This window comes from Ruditapes philippinarum, unplaced genomic scaffold, assembly GCF_026571515.1.
Source record: "Ruditapes philippinarum isolate M1 unplaced genomic scaffold, ASM2657151v2 ctg372_1_1_1_1, whole genome shotgun sequence".
NCBI lineage: Eukaryota > Metazoa > Mollusca > Bivalvia > Venerida > Veneridae > Ruditapes > Ruditapes philippinarum.
In genome coordinates this window covers 57,933-76,929 of record NW_026858913.1, presented here as the reverse complement: position 1 = coordinate 76,929, position 18,997 = coordinate 57,933, and positions in this window count along the sequence as shown.

Below are 18,997 nucleotides of genomic sequence, written 5' to 3'. Positions count from 1 at the left end.
ATCAAACATATTAAAAAGAACTAGAATTGCCACCGTCATGGCGTGAATAAACCGCATACCACTTTGTCAAAATAAACAGTGGTCATTTAGTGCTCATGGACAAGGTAGTAACCTAGTGCATTGCTAAGTTATGTATTCTACAATGTTTTAGTGGCAAATATCAAAGTGACCTTTGACCTGAAACTGCCACTGCATGACTTGAATACATTCATGCAACTTTGCCTGGGGTGTTTTATGATGAATATATGAGAACATAATTATATGCTTCAAATGTGAAAATGTCAACAAAAAAATACACTGTGTACAGACATTCTTAAGCATTTGAGCAGACAACCTAATTGTAGTAAAAGCCCTTGTGACATTGACCTTTGACACAGTCAAGTTTAAAACCAACAGGGGTAGTCTACTAGTCTTAATCAACCTCAAAACCAAATATATAGACTGTTAACTGCAATTGAGCGGAAAAGCTTTTTGAACTACATGCCCATGTGGTCTTGACCTTTGACCCAGTGACTTCAAAATCAATATGGGTCATTTCATGGTCATGACTAACCTCCATGCCAAATAAGAAGACTGTGGGTCAAAGGATTTTAAAGTTATTATGCGGACAAGCTTTTTTTAAGTCAATCCCCTTCTGACTTTGACTTATAGTGACCTCAAAACCAATAGGGGTCATATACTAGTCTAAACTCAATACCAAATATGAATTAAGACTAGATCATAGCATTCTTAAGTAATTGAGCTGACAAGCTGTTTGAACTTAAAATCAATAGTGATTATCTACTAATCATGACCAATCTCAATCTTAAATATAAAAACTGTGGGTCAAAGGAATCTTAAGTTTGGGCAGGGTTCGCACAGTCTTAAAAAGTGTTAAATTTGAGTCCCTTTCTTAAAAAGTGCTTAAAAATGTAAAAAAGTGCTTAAAATTTTTTGAATTTGGTAACTCTCTTGAAAAGTGCTTAAAAAAGTGTTTAAATTTGCGGAAAATGTGCTTCAAAATGTTTGAATCACAGAATGACATAGTTTCGATGAAAATAAACGGTTAACAAAATAAAAAAGAATGATCCAATTTAGTATCAAAATCAAAGAAATGTTACTCAAGGTAACAGTAAGCGGACAAATTGCAGTTGTTTTGAACTAATGTGTATGTGATGCGCCCTTTGGTGTTCTTCCATAAATTCCTTAAAATTGTTGTCTGAAAATGTGTATTCAACACAAAATGTCGAATAAACTATCCATAATAGGTTGAAGATCGTGTCCGTATATGTGCAACAATTGTGCTTGAAAAATGGAACAATGTGCTTAAATAGTGCTTAAAAAGTCCTTGAATTTTGGCATTGGATGTCTGTAAAATCCCTCCTGGGATGGACAAGCTTTTTTGAACCAAAGGTCCCTGTGACCTTGACCTTTGATCCAGTGACAACAAAATTTAGAGGGGTCATCTAATAATCATGACTAAACCCTATTCCAGATATGAAGACTGTGAGTCAAAGGATTCTTAAGTTATTGGGCGGACAAGGAAAACCCGACGGAGGCCGGACGGAAAAGATAATTGCAGTATACCCCCTTACAACTTTGTTTTTCGCAACGAAAACGGCACCAAACGACACAACACTTACATGATATCACTCAATCGGAACATGTCGGCAATTATTCATCCTTGTCCGAAGTTTGACAATAAAGTTTCCTTTTAAAAGGAAAGGCTTGCTCAGTTGTGCCATCATCCCTTCCCTTTAAAATTGTTTTTTTTTTTTTCAATTTATTATCACAATTTTTTTTAATTACGTATTTGTATATCATCTGGGATGTACTATAATACGTATCGTATGTTCCAGATATCATAAAGAATTTATTTAGTTTTTTTTTTCTCGAAAAAAAAAGTTTCACTTTTAAAGGGATATGTAGGGTTTTTTCGTTTTGGCAGTTGCTAATTTCATTTATATAGCAGTTTTATATAGCAGTTTTAGAGACAAGTAAATGCACTAAAAGACTTCGTTACGTGGTACCAATTAATAAGCATGTATCAACTATGTTACACCTAAAATATCTATAATCGACAACACAGGAGATCAGCACGTGGCAAGGTTAATGATATGCATGGGCTATTTTTAGATTACCTCACCAAGACGTTTAAACTCTGTCAGTAGATCTAAATATAACTTGATCATGCACTAATATTCTGCGTGATTCGGTCACGATCTTTTGTTAAGCAGGACTGCCCTTTGGAGACGGAATACTACTACACTAACCATTCTCTATTGTATAACACTAATAAAGACAAAAACCAATTATAAAAGAAACTAACTTTTGCGTCTTGAAAAAGAATTAAAACGGAATCAAGTAAAAATAGAAATCCTATTTATATGATTACCGAAGTAACTAAAATAGCTTAGATTTCCGTAATATTACTACGTCTGATTCCGCAGTATGACGGAATCGCCCGAATTGTCACGGTTGCAATCGGAACTACATCGGCTATTATCATTAATCCGAAGAGTGACGGAAAGGGCCGAAAAGTTGCGATTGGCACGGCTGCAGCTGGTTTCCCGTTCAATCATGCACTAACAAATGTAAGCAGGAAACCACCTAACCGGAACAAGTTTTCCAAAACAAATGTCTTGCAGCCGTGGCTGCAAGCCAAAAAAGGGCCAAGAAGATGCGACGCGGTATTACCTAGTCCAAATATATTGGCGTACCAGACTCTATCCTAAGGTATGTTTGTTCTGGGTCAGAATCTCGCTTCTAAATAGGAAATAATGCGCATACACACAAAAGCATAAATATCCCATCGCGTAGTACAATTAATTAGTTGGACTAGATATTATCATGACTTTATTGTAATCTTTATGAACTGAACTTTTTTTATTTCGCTATAATATAAATATTTTTGCTGCAAAGAAACAGAATCACTTTACGACCCAAAGACAAATATCAGTAATGAGACAGATATATATGACAGATATGTATTACGGAAAAGCAGACAAAAAAGAAATTATTTAGTTACTTAAAAACAACCTATTACTACGATGCGTGATAAAGATTTCATTGTTCGTGGGAAAAGTTTCAGAATATGGATGTATATATCTATAAGATGAGATCAAGTTGACAATATGGGCTGAAAACTTGTAAGAAATATCAAGTACTGCATCCGCTTTAAAAAGCTTGTGAAATGTAGGTATATTCCGTTTTTGTTTGTGAAGTTCAAAGATTAAGCAATTGTTTATATAACTGGGAACAATTCAATAAATTCACAGACATTAAAATAAATAACACAAAAGGCCACTGGTCCAAAGCGCTCACCTGAGGACAGACTGTCATTTGTGTAAAAGTAGTGAAATATAGTGTTTATTGCAAGAATTTGAACGATGTTGGTCACAAGACCATACTTCATGCAAAATATCATTTAAATTATACTATATACATGGTCATAAATTCATAGATGCACATCAAAAAGTAGGTCACTAGATCAATATTAGATCATTTGATATGAAAGTTCAATTCCACACCTGAAATTGTGCACATGGTCAAAATGTCACAGCTGTTTACAAAAAAGCCAAAGGAGTTCACTTCATCAAAATCTAGGCCAGCTGATATCAAAGTTCAATTTTACATTTAAATGTGTGCATGTGGTACAGAGTTCATAGCCATTCATCAAAGGACAAGAAAGTAGGTCATTTTGTCAAACTGTAGGTCAGCTGATATCAAACTTCATTTTTACATCGTAGACTGTGCACATGGTCTAATTTCATATAACTACATCAAATGACAAGAATGTCACTTTGTCCACATCGTTGTACTCAAATGACAAAAAAAAAAACAAACAACCGGATAATGTTATAAACGGTCAAAACTCAAGAAAATGTGGTAAGAAAAGTCTCTTTCACATACATGGTGTTTAAAAAAACGAATTTGGACTCGACATCGGAATTTTTATAAAACTTACATGGAAGCGAATTAAAACTAAAAGAAAATACATTTCAAATTTGTAGAGCAGAAATGGTATTATAAAGTTGATGACAACCTGCATTCTTTAAAGTACTTGACATGCAATACATTCTATGCGTTAAAATACGCACATTTTATTCCTACGATACCATGGAGAAATTGATTTTTAAGATCACATTAATGTTACTTTATTGATAATATGAATAAATAAAGAAGGATGACGTTCATTCAAATGTAACAATCTTAATACAATTCCAGACGAATTGTCCATATAGTATCTTAAATAAACAATCTGAAGCGTAATGACATTGTGAAAAGTAACAAACTATGCGATACGTAGCATTTTCATTTTCTATTCTGTACAACCACCAAATAATATATTTTTTTGAAGATCATCTTTACTAACGATACAATATCAATAACGAAATTTTGCTTGCTTGGTGAATAGAAAAGTTATTACAAAACCGGTTGGACAGCCAAAAATTCATTACAATTGAGTTGACAACCTGACTTTAATAAAACTAAAATGTAATAAACTTTCTGAAAGTTGTCTTTTTCTAAAATAATTCTTTAACAACAACAACGAAAAAGAAAGAACCGATGAACAAACCAACTACTAATAAAACAATAACGTTAAACATCAGTTATAAGAAATGTTGATTGTTTGATATAAATGAAAATGTAGGAGTAACAGTAAAAGTTAAGTGTAACAATTTTATTACAAAACCGGTTGAACTGCCAAAAAGTTATTACAATTCAGTAGACAACCTGAAATGTAATAAAAACTCAAAATGTAAAAAAACTTTTTACTAGTTTTCTATTTCAGAAATAATTCTTTAACAACAACAACAACAACGGAAACGAAAGAACCGTATACAAACCATATACTAATAAAAAAAATAATGTTAAATACCAGACTGGGGAAATTTCTAATACATATCAAGAATACACAGTCAGCAAAATGTACTATAGCTTGTGAGCAGGGACAATACTAGTCTTTTAGTCTTAGTTATCTTAAAATTGCCTGAAAGACCTTAGTTGCTTTTAGAACATCTTCACATGAACTTATGATTGAAAAGGGGCGGCATCTGAAATTATCACGAGAAGAGAGAACTTGTATATATTGTCAAAACGTAGTAGAAACGGAGTACCATTTCATCCTTATTTGCCCACTATCATTATAATACTAGTTTACGTTTAAAGTATTTTAATTAAAAGTTATATGTAGTACCTACATTACATAAATTTAATATTTTAATGTCAAGCAATAATATATCAGTTGTAAGAAATCTAGCTATGTATATATATATTATGCTCTTGAAAAACGAAAACATTGTATTAGTACATTTACTTTTTAACAACTTGAACATGACATGATATTTTGTTAACACAAACTGTTGATTGAACTATAGAACTTGTCTTGTCATTCACAATTTGTATAATTTGAATGTATATTCTGTATATGTGTATTGGCTGGTGGCCATATATCGCAAATAAAAGTATAAGCCTGATTTAATTATGTATGAGTTAACACTACCGTACGGATCAGATTCAAAAGTACATGCAAGAAATTTATTTTAAAACAAAATTTAGTTTGGTAATTTTTTGGAGGTTCAGATTTAAGACCCATCATTAACTGGAGAGGATGCATCAGCATAAAGATAGAACTGATTATTGCAATTCGAAGACGATTTTCTTTTCCCCACTTTTTAATGAAAGAAATACTAATTAATATAATGAAATAATTATCTATATTCCAGCATATTCCATGATGTGTTTTATTTGTCTATTTTTGTTAACACTTGAATGTGAAAAAAGAAATAGACTCCATTCAGTTACGTGAATATCATTTGTGCTCCACTTGCTGTTATGTTTTTCATTTTAGCACCGAGTCCTTTTTGAACTTATAATTCAACAGCTCTACGTCAATAAAATTAATTGTTTTTACACTTTCTATCCATTACTTCATATGACGTCTATTCACACCTTTTCACGCTCCCTCCCTTTTTTGAGGCCTCAAATAGTGAAAATATGCCATATTTAGACCCCAAACACTTGTTTTCGTTTGAAAAATGTTGTTTAAAAATAATAACTTTTTCGGCGCCATCTCCTATCAAATTGATACATCAATGGGGTGCCAGAGGTGGGATGTGCCCTTTTCTGCTAGGGGTTTTGAAGGGGGGCAGCAGCCCCCCCTAATCTCCAAGAAAATTTGGACTTTTGAGAGGCTAAAATAGGCCTCAGGTCGACATCGAGATAACGTGTAACCAACTTTAAAAAACCTATGACTCTATCTCAATACATTTAGAAATTGCAGCACTTTGAAATCAATTTTGATGGAAAAATAAACGCAAAATAGTGATTTTTGTCAATTTTAATATGACCCCTGGAAACAGGAAATTTAAGATAGAGTATGCCGTTACAAAAGGCTATGTCCAGTCAACATTTGTGCCAAGTTTAAAAGTATTGAAGCAGTTTTTATAGTTTTATAACAATTTGAACTTGTAACAGGATGCTTTTCAATGAAAAAGCCATTTTTCACAAAATACTCATGCAGTATTGAGTTACTTATCTTTCTGTTATGTACAATTTGAACCAGATAACAATCTGATATAAAGTAATTAAAACAAAAGCAAACACAGTTCGGCCCGAGATCGAACCAAACATATTTTAGCTAAAACAAGTTTAGTACAGTCCGGTTCTTATACATACGCATTTTTCATACTGCATGCAAATTATTTAGGATAATGATTTCAAGACAACTATTCTCTTGTAGGCATTTATAATTAAAATTAGCATAACATACTATCTATCTCTAACTATAATTGTCAACTTAAAATTAATTATTCGTATTTCTGTTTTGTTTTGATTTTTTATGCAGATTATCACACATATTTGGTCATATCTCAAAGGTTGGGCTATCGTTATGGGTTTTCCGGATAACTAACCAGTAAATACCAATACCACAACATGTTTCTGAATTAACGGTGCAAGACAAATGACGACAAGAGATTTTTGTAAAACATGCATGTTCCCCTCATCAGCATGTCGAAAATGATTAGAATTGTTGCTCAGAATTCATCTACATGCCAATACCAATGTACCTCTGAAGTTTGAGGGCCGACGGCCAATGGGTCGTCGAGTGGATGGAAGCCGTTCCTACATACAAGGTTGTTGAGTTATTGGTTCGAAACCGTTTTGCAATGTCAATGTAACCTTGACCTTTGAACCATTGACTCCAAAACAAATAGGAGTCTTGCACTGGCCAATATCAATACACCTGTGAAGTTTAAGGATAATATGGGCCTATTCGTTATCAATTTATTTTTATTGATCGGAAACAATGTGCGACTGTCAGACAGACTAACGGACATCATGCTTCATAACAATATGTCCATCTTCTTCGAATAGGGACAAAATAAGACTTAATGTCCAAGAACGATTGCTTCGGAGAAATTTCGCCTCGCCCGTGAAACAGCGAGTATTTTTAACTGTATGACTTAATTAGTCCAAAACAAATTTTACTTTAAAGCTAGATAAATCAACGAAAGGTAGACAATAAAAAGGAATACTGCCAAAGTAATTTCGTTAGTTGTTTTCAGTTCATTTTTATTGCAATTGCAATTTCTTAGCATAATATTGTAGTTCTTGGAAATATAATTTAGATTACATCTGTTCGTTGGTAAAGTTTCAGGACGATAAGTTACAACATATGTTTATGATATGGAATGTTTAAGGTGCTGAATCCACTGCAAGCTCGTGGATATTAACAATATCCCGCCGCACTTTGTAGTTTAAAGATCAAATAAGCGTTCACATGATTGGGAGAATTAAGATATTTGTCATTTCACAGTTTTTTCAAATGCAATGAAAATGTGTAATATAAGGTAGATCTATAGCTTTCGGTGGAATACCTAAATTCAATTTCGGATCTCGTTATGTTTATCTCATAACCCTTTTTTATAAAGGCATGTAGGAATTTTCATTACTTCTCCACTTTACAGGCTAATGTTCAATCCCATTTGTATAAAAAAAATGCAAGCATGATATATGCATTTTTAGCATGAAATAATGCAAATAGCAATCATATATCAATTAACCGATGTTAATTCCAAGTGATCTGTCAGACAAGTGATCTGTCGGACCCCAATGTAAACATCCTTGATAATCTTCACATGATTAAACACAAACAGCAGGCAATAGACAGCACTCAATTTAAACACCAATGTACACATGATTATAAACCAATAGCAGCCAGAAGTCAGCACCAGATGACAATAACGCTTTTCACATACCAAAATAGAAAAAACAGCCAACTCAAATATCAGCACCCGATATAAATATAGATCTTCGCATGATTAAAGACAAAAAGTTACTACTTGTCAAACACCGGTGTTCATACCAATATACACATGATTGAAATGCAATTTTAGCATAAGTTAAAGCTTATCACCACAGGATAAATTACCAACATGAGCCTTATGTAAGTACAAAGGTTTTTATACATGTCAAACACCAATAACAGCCTTATGTCAGGCCCTGTTGTAAATTCCAATCTTCAAATGGTTACTTACAAATAGTAGACACATATCAGCAACTGACGTATTACCACATGATAAAAGACTTAAGCAGTCATATGTTAGCACATGCTATGATACCTATAGTAGTCATATGCCAGCACGTTACGTAAAATATACCAGTCTACGTATGGTTAAGGATTAAAAGCAGCCATATATCATGAATATCGATACCTGATTTCAATTAACACATCTTTTTTCTTAAAATAGGCAAATGAATGTGAATTACTCATAATAGAAGAAAAAGAAACCATGTAAATTTTTCTTATACCCTTCATAATATCCAACTTAAATAAACCCAAGAAGCAAAATACTTAGGAGTCATTATAAGTCAATACCTTTCATGGACCAAAAATATAAATAACATTACATCAAAAGCTAAAAACTTTCTAACATTCATTAGAAGAAATGTTAAAACTCAAAATAAAACATACACCTTACTGAAACAAGAAATCTGAACTTCTTAATACCTTACTCGAGGACACAGTATTATCAAAATTATAACTTTCCTAGGAGCATACATCTTTGAAATAGCCTTCCTCTAACTGTTCAGTCTAGCTTCAGTTTTAACATCTTTACTAAGAGGCTTGATCCATTCTAAGATTCTAATTTGCACACTACATATATGTCTTTTAGATTAATAGTCTTGCAAAATGTATTTTATTAATAGCTCCCTGACAACGTGCCTACTAGTCATTATAAGCAGTTTCATATTGATGTAATCATAATAATTTTAAAACTGCACAATTGCCATGAATCAAGTATAAAGCGTATATCGAACGTAAAGTTATTTTTACCAATAACTTTCTCGAATTCTAAGTGGCTAAAACACCTCGTTTACTATGCCGTATATAAACCGTATAGAACCGAAGCACACACAAATAACACTATATTCCTTCATCACAAAAGGTGAAATACCTGTGTCCTTAAAGTTTATTATTGCGTTCTATTTTTAATGGCATAATTCTCAATTTAAATATTATTACTTCAAAACAATAGATAAAAGATAAACCTGTATGTTTTTTTATACTTTTTTTTACTTGACCAACATTTTTTATTGCGCAGCGTTCGTCTGGAGTCATCTTCTTTAAATGCGTCTTTTTCCCGCTTTTCGAGTGTATTTCGTCAGAAACTTGCGTAAAAAATAATAAATCAAGCAAAATTTAAAAAGCACAAATACATAATTAAAGAACACCTGGCCCACTGCATCTATAAGTCACCTAGGCAGCAAATAAGCATACACAATGTATATGATATTTCTTGAACATACCAGTCAATAGTAAATTCATATTTCCATATATTGTGAATTTGAAGACATTTTGATTTTAACTCACTATACAAGTTCCCTTTCCTAGCTAACAAATGATGGACAAAATGGGTACTGAAATGTCAAAAGATACATTTTGGGAAAATTATACTCGGGTTTGATAAGATCAATACCCCTGTCAAAAATATTAAAAACAAAACCTCACCTTCGGTAAAGATTATTTTGTTACTAAACTTAGAGCTTAAGAATCAGGCAAAATATTATCAATATTAACAAAAATAAGAACAGCAAAACATACATGAACGCAGCTGCATAAAAAGGCGATAAAACAGAATTTAATCAAAATAATTGATTAACAACAGGCTTGTTACGCATTAATATTCAAGACCCAATTAATCATCTTGCAAACATTATTTTTGTTCTATCCCAGGCTTACATTTCATAAGCATAGAGGAATTTATCCTTAGCAAAACATTTTCGGTAAATAAACAATATGAATTGTAACAATAACAAAATCTTGGTGTTGTTGGTTATTCTTGATATAACTGCTTTGTTTATCGATAGTGCACCTTTGTCTGGTGAAAATGGTACAAATGTTGGTGAATTAAACGGCGAGAAATTAATGGAGATAGGGAGAGAACTTAAATTACCTCTTTTACAAATGATAGGAAAGACAATAAATAATATTGGCAAGGAAATAGAATTAAAAGTCTGTAAACTACACAAATGTTTTAGCGGACGGTGTTTGGTCCCAAATTTCACGCTCGATTTTGGGCATTTTTGGGTTTGAAATCCGGGGCAGTCAATGAATGTGAAAATGACAAGTTGTGAGATAGGTCTACCAGCGAAAAGAGAAAAAGTTTTTTAAATTTTTTTAATGGGTGAATTCCTAATGGGTATAATCTTACAAAGAATCGGTTTTGTATGAAGTTGTATTCACACAGAAGAATGGAAAAAGATGCCGCAGAGCAGCAATGTCAGAAAGATGGTGGTCATCTGGTCAATATTGACTCTGAATTGAAATACTCAGATGTTGGTAGTCTTCTAACAGGCTGGAATTCAAAAGGGGGGATCTGGATAGACGGTCATCGTAAAGATGTAAGTTCTCCATGGGAGTACACATATAGATCTAAAAAAGGATTCTTCAAGTGGTACCCGGGAGAGCCAAGCAACATATCAAGCGAACATTGTTTGGCTATTAATAAGGACAATATCGGCGTAAAGTGGTTTGATGTAGATTGTGCAGGCGGATATTTCTCAATTTGTGAAATAAGTAAGAGAATTTAGTATCATTATATTTTACACTTTTAAGAAAATGGAAAATGTAAAGAATTTAACGGAAATCAATGTTCAAATTATCAACAGAAACGCAAAAATTAGTTTCGACAATTTATTCATACATCCTTGTCATGTACACATTGTACATGCATGATATCTAGTTTAAAGGAGAGATAAATCTGTTACATTAGGACTATGTTATTAAAGTCGTGGTTACGACTATTTATTGACAAAGCGAATTATTCAGTGCCACAACGGTAGACTGAGGTACTGACCAAATACTGATCGTTGTGGTCGGTGACTTGAGAACCGCTCAAGCCGGTGCTAGGGGGCGTGAGGGATGTTGCACATAAGTATTAAGGAATTAAGTATTAAAAGTTTAAGGAAAAAATATTTATCAGAAATATATACAAAAAGACCGAGTATGTTTAAATTCATAAGTTTGTTAAAAAGCGAGAAATAAATACATTCTGCATAGACTTTCCATTTTTATTGTGAAGGCTTTTCAATTAAGGGATTCCAACACGAATACTCAAAGTTAAATATCATTATGTCTAACCGTAATGATGTACATGTATATAATTCAATTCATGATTTTTGTATGCTACTTATTTATTTGTAATTATGGTATTTACTTAATGGTTGATGATGATAAGCTGTAATGCTTAAATCTAAAATAAATTTTCTGTTCTGTTCTGTTCTGTTATCAAGATGATTAACTTTTTTTCCAATATACCTAATCATGAGATATAAACAAGGAAAATATAGCTTTTAAAAGTTTTTACCAAAAGAAAAACAAAACAAAGCCAGATATCTTTTTTAATCAAGAAGTTTAAAACATTTTTTTGTCATTTCTTTTTATTTCAACATACCTAAACAAGAGATATAATCAAGGAAAATATCGCTTTTATAAAGATCTGTATAACCATAAAACAAACACAACAGATAAAATGTTTAACTGTGACAATAATCTATAGCATCAAAACCACAACTAAAATTTATTAATACGCGATCATTTAGGTACCTAAAAATAATTATTTTAGAAGTGCATTATGTCAATATTAGAGAATAATTGTTTTTAACAATTTTCCTCAATTTTACTCTTTGAAATTCATTCAATGTATTTTAGTTATATTATTACACAGTTAAAATTAATGCCTTTCTAGTCCGGCAGAATTTTGGCAAAACCTTAGAAAAAAGGTAAATAACAAAGGAATTTGTATAGCATATTAAATATTTACAAATGAACAGGATAATTTAAAGCAAAAGTAGAAACATATTTAAGTTTTGTAAAAAGTTCAAATGAGAAAAAAGAAGAAAGAACATTCTCTCATATGAGTTTAAGAAATAAGTTTAAGCAGTTTTCCAGAGTGATATATCTTTTAAATGTTCTATTTAAGGGACTTAAGGTATGATCTACCTAATGCATTATCTCCACTTTGAAGAGTATTCAAATAGGCTAGAACAACTTTCAACTGCATTGTTACTGAGGGGCGCGGGTTCAAGCCCCAGAAGAGGCAACCTTTTTTCTTTGAACATTATTTGTGTCTCTCAGATCATTCTTGAGAAGACAAAAGTGTTTCATTTTAATTTTGAAATTATTATTGGTATTTATTGGTTAAATTGTGCAAAAATTTATTATCAAATAAGGTACCTGATATTTTCAAAGTCTAATAAAATAAAAACTAGACGGTAAAAGTATTTTATATTTGACAAGCGCAACCAATAAACTTTTAAGAAAATGAATGCAAACTTTGAAAACATCCCCTGATTTGAGTTAATTTTAGGGATATTTTGAAAAGGCCTCCAAGTAGAAAAATGATCAAACAACTTCTTAAAAGGGGTGGGGTAGGGTAACGTTTATATACATATTTCAAACATTTTGAGTAGGAGCAATAATTTTGCTGGGCCATTTATTAGATGAATGTTATTATTTGTTTCTTGAAAAAATTCTATAGGAAAACATTTTTTCATAATGATTATAAAATAGAATATTTAGAATTTCTCATTTCTGAAAAAGAGCCCTTCTAATAGCCAAGTTTAACTTAAGAAAAATCTCCATAACTCGTAAACCATACGGTAAACTTTGTTTAAATTTTGCATTCTTGTGTCCTTAAAGGTATATAACTGACCTATGTTGTCAATTTTATATTATAGGGGGCACTATAAGAAATATATATATCATAGGCCAAACATTTTGTTTTCTAAGTTTTAAAAATGCTTATCCTTAATGAAATCCGCATAGGGTGTTAATTGAATTTATGGTAATTTAAACATAACCTACTTAAAATAAGCAGTTATCAATTATAACTATAGATCTATCTACATAAAAAATATATTTCATATCATTTTTTTAATATTACATTCTCGAAATTCTGTTCATTAAATACACTCGTATTAGCGTATCGGCAGGTACGGCGCCGCATGGCTTTAATTACATATTCTATGATAATAATCAGAACATGAAAAATGTAAATAAAGTAAATCTGAAAATAAGTTGGCAAATATAGAATTTTTTGCTACTGTTTTTTTTTCTCTCTCTCTGTAAATTATTGTAAACGTAAAACATTGTTCTGATTGTTATTAAATTTCAAACCTCGAGGTTATATTTTTATACATTTTTTACCAAATGTACCTATATATTGTAATTTGCTTTAGGAAGTAAGTATAACGAGTATATTAATTTTACCACTAAGGAAGTGCGGTTTTTGTATTTGTTTATTGTTTGTTTGTTTGTTTGTTTTGGGTTTTACGTCACATCGACACAGTATCTTATAGGTCATATCGCGACGTTCCAGCTTTACTGGTGGAGGAAGACTTCAGGTGCCCTTCCGTGCATTATTTCAGGCACGAACGGGCACCTGAGTAGAACCACCGACGTTCCGTAAGCTAGCTGGATAATTTGTTTATTGTAACATTTAACACGAGATTTTATCTTCTTGTACATATTGTTTTTGTTTTGCCTATTTGATCACAAGTCTATGATGTTTAGTTAGCCTAGTCCTACAATGTTTCAAAGTAGTATGTGGTAATATGCGTTTACTTTGCTTTGTATAAGAATCCTACCATGTGCATAAGGGTTATTTCATTCGTACATTATTCAAATGTTTTTTTTCCTTGAGTAAAACTTATAAAGCTAATAATCCGATGTGAATTGTTAGTAAGTGCCTACATAAAACTTTTGATCCCTGCTACACTGAAAATTTTTAATTGTTATACGGCTACTATCCATCTGTCCTGGTGGTGGAAGACATTTGATGCCAATTTGAGCATTATTGGCAGGTATTATTGGCGCTCATACAGCGACTTCCCAGCTGTCGTGTTGAAAGAGGACTTCAGATGCCCCTCTGTGCAGTATTTCAGACACGAACAGGCACCGGAGTAGAACCACCAACGTTCCGTTCTGTAAGCAAGCTGGATATCATACTCACATGAAAGAACGGGATACGAAACTACAGCAGTAAGGGTTAGAATTTGAAGTCATCAACTTTATCCACTCAACCCAGACACTGCCGATTTTTATATAAAAAGTCGCATTTACTTAGTCGCCACTAAGTTATGGAAAATATGCTTGAAACAATATTTGGGCAGATCAGTTGTTCTTTATTTTTGTTAATTTCTCAATACCTAAATGTGTATCTTAAAAAATATAATTTTAAATTAGTCGCCATGTTGTGTATAACATATTAGACTCAATATGGCCGAAATTTTAAATCTCATAGTCTGTTAGACAATAAGATGTAAAATAATTACTGCAATAAAGAATAAACATAACATTTGGTAAAAAGTTTATTCAGTTTAGTAAGTATTAAAATCTACAAGCCATTTTAGAACATAAGCTTATCAAAGCTAAATCATGATTAATAATTGCTTCAAGATCAGATATCGACGATGTTGTACAAGAGAAAGAGGTGACGTTTGCAAATGGAACCATGCGTTTACAGTCAGTGGTGGTGATAAAGAAGACCATACAACGACCTTTTGAATTGTATTGATTTCTATTACAACAAAGTACCTTTAATACCATTTTTCTGAAGTTTCATAAGTAAACCATTGTCCCATACTCTATCAAATACTTTTGCACTTTTGTCTCAAAAACCTACACAAGTGCATGTTCTATCATCTAAAGATTTAACCATTTGGGGGTATAGTTTTAATAATTGAAAAAGCGTTGAAAAACCTTAAAGGAACCCCGACTGTTTCGAATAAAACAAAATAAACAATTAAATAGAACTGCACTATCGTCAATATTCTTGTTATGATAGAATTCTAATTAATTTTTGATATACAGTAATTTAAAAAATTGAAATCAGCTTTATTGTATATCCAAACTTCCCTTTCCTTTTACGATAAAAGGTCAACTGCATGAGGGTTTTCATTATAAAGGGATACTAAATAAGGGTCATGGTTATCATAAAAGGTCGACTGAATGAGGGTATTTTTTTATAAAATGATAACTAAGAAAAAGCCTTCACGCTAAAAAGGTGAACTGAACGAAGGACTTCATTATGAATGGTCATTGAATAATGATATTTATTCTGAAAATTCAACTGATAGAAGGTCTAATTATGAAATGTCAAGTGATAAAGGATCTTCATTATGAAAGGTCCACTGAAAAGGATTTGATAATTGAAACGGAAATTCTCAACATTCAGGCAAGTACCCATTGAATGTTTTAGAGCAACTAAATTGTATACTTAATCCAAAAGAAAAGTATTTTGAGCTCGGTAGAAAAAACAGACGAGATGATGTCTTCAAACAAGAATGAAACCATCAATAACCTCCGAAATTGCAAAGAAGAAAATGTTTAAGATCTTTTTATGTATTGTAGTGCTTAATGTGATATACCGTCTTAAGTAAGACATAACATTTAAACATATAAACATGTACAATGTGTTAAATTAAGAATTGAGGAACATACGCACGTATGATCCTGCAAACTTCAAAGTGGAATCTACATATTATGAGGTGGTTTTGACCCCTTGCGTTGCTTTAAGTTTGTAACAAACAAGGTGGCGAAAATTATTTTTCATACAACCTAAATTGTGTTGGTGCGCCCAAGCAAACAAACCTTTATATTAAAACAAGAGCTTTGATGCTCACATAGAAACTTATTTAGTGAAATTAAATGCAAGAAGCTTTATGGGTCTTGATTTGTGCACTAAAATTATGAGCTTCTGTAAAGTGCGAGTACTGACCTTCATTGGGTAATGACATTTACATAACGTGTCACGCTAATAGCAGTTTAAAAGCTTGTTATAAAACAAAATATCTTTAAGTTAGCGAGTTTGAACATGTTTACAAAATGAATAAAATATCAACAAGATAACTGAACGGAACAAAGGTATTAAAAGGTAAACTAATTGCTATAGTAAATATATCTAACGTATGATATAAATGTAATAGAACCACCAAATGAGAACCGTTAGTATATAAGCAAATCAAAACCACAGACAGTTTAGTCCGGGATCGACCAAAACATATCTTTGATTGAGAAATGAATCAAATTTGATTTTTTTGAAAACAGATTGTAAAATTCAGTTGTTTTTTTTGTTTTGTTTTCAAAAGAGACAACTCCATATCCCATAAATATTACAGCCGTGTCCTACCTTTATGCACTGCAGAATTTATCTCCCTCATTTTTAATAGTAATATATAGGTATACATATGTTTGATCCACATTGTCAGGATTAGAGGGTACATCTTAGTGTACTGAAATACTCCCCTTTATGCCACAGCTTCGATTTCTATAACTGTTTCTATAATCATTTCTAAATAAATTAAGGTTGATTCGAAGATATTTTATGCAAATACTGTGCCTCATTCTAAAAAATAAGAAAACATTAGCTAAAGAATAACTATCGACCATCGTGGATACCCACTATCGACAGGACCATTGCTATTCTTTTAAGGTATATCCATTTCTGTTGGGATTTTTCCGCTTTAGAGACATTAGATATCAATTATTGATTTTCGGATCACCTTATTATAATGTGCAAAGGACAAAATAACTTTACAGTCAATTATGTTAAATATATCGGCTGAAAACTGAAGCGATAATGTAATGAAAAAGCCTTTAAAATGCAGCAATTCATTAACATCAACAGTTTAAAAAAGTATTCTAAGGGACATTAATTGTCGCGCGATACAAATAAGTTGAAAATGTATCATAGCTTATTGTTACACTAACGAGACAGGCTTTTGCGTCTTTTTTATGATAACTTCCTTGATAATATCTCGTGTTTAAGTTTAACAACACACGTACAAAACACTTAGTTAAAAGAAGGAAGTAAACCCAGACTTGATAACAAGAGATAGATCGCCTTTTTTGTTTTCGCAAAAGTTTTAAACATTTGAAATATATAAAGCAGTGTACAAGTAAAAATGTATACTTGTACATGGTTTTTTAGTACTTATCACTGTTCTCATACCTATATATGAAAATATATATAATTCTAATTTTATGACATTTTTAGCTGATAAAACACTGCAAGTTCTATACATATCCCTTGGTACTAGCGACTCTTTTGCCCAAATATTCTACTTTGCGTGAACTAAAAATATGCCTATATACGCCCCTGTCGATGGTATGCATGATAGTATACAAATAGCAGATTTTGTGTCCGCACGCGATGTATACATCAATCTGCGCATTTAAAACGACTTCAGTCTGTCTCATTCAAATTGTTATTTTTCAACTCTTGCCTTGTATATGTAAATAGAGGTTGAATGGAAAACAAGAAGGTAATAAAGGCCCTATATCGCTCACGAGAAATTTAAGGTTCTAACTGGCAAAAAGAAATTAATATTCATAACTATGAATGAAAAACAAATACTAAGTATTAGGTTAAAATTTAGATCAACCGATATCAAAGTTCACATTTAAATCTAAGTATTGCATTTACATCTAAATTTCATAAAAGAAGCTCTCAATATAAACAATTAACTCACTGCGACATAATCAACGGTGGCATGTCCTTTTTGTTAAAGGTCCATAATCCAAACACGTAGGTAACAAAGACAAACACAATCTTTTTCAATTGATTTTAGGTTAAGCATATTAAGGTTCAAATATACTCCAAATTTAACAGATATGGCTCGAAATACAAAAAGCAGGTCACTTAGGCAAAATCTATGTCAGTTGATAAAAAGATATCACTTGCATGTTAAAAACAATGTAGGCCTACTTATTGTCGACAAAATCGATGTCTGTAATATACCAGACAGATAAAGAGTCTAGTTTTTAAGAACATTAAAAAAGTCACATGTTACGATGTAAAGTCAAAGATTACTCTGCATGTTACTAGTTGCTTAGGAAAATCAATGGTTGTTATGAAAATAACTGGTTGCAAATGGGGGAAAAGGATCGCATTGAAGTCACTAGTTGCTAACGGCAATCAATGGTTGCTATAGAAGTCTTTTAATGCTATGGAAAGTCAATAGTTGCTATGTAAATCATAAGTTGCTATTGTAAGTTAATGTTTGCTATGTGAGGTAAAGGTTGCTATGGGAGGTGTTCGGTACTGGCTGGTTTGCAAGTCAGTGGTTGTGATGGAACTTTAATACTTGTTGCTAAAGTAAGTCAATTTATGGTACGGAATTTTCATATAAAACCATAAATATACAGTCAAACCGTTTCTAATTTTGTTCAAAACGGTCACAATATGTTAAAATGCAAACAGTCAATATATTTGATATAACAATGCGATTTTAGCAGGAATAAGTAAAGTTGCATCCCTTCAGATGAGCCAAAGAATTTTAAAAAAAAATAAACCTGTCATGTTCATTTTATTTATTTATTTAATTCATTTATTTTTGCATAATTTTGACATTTATTCGATTTATTGATGTATGTAATTTATGGTGCTGATTACAATGCTTACATTATTTTTTGTTTGCTTGACACTTGAAACATGCTGCTTTAACA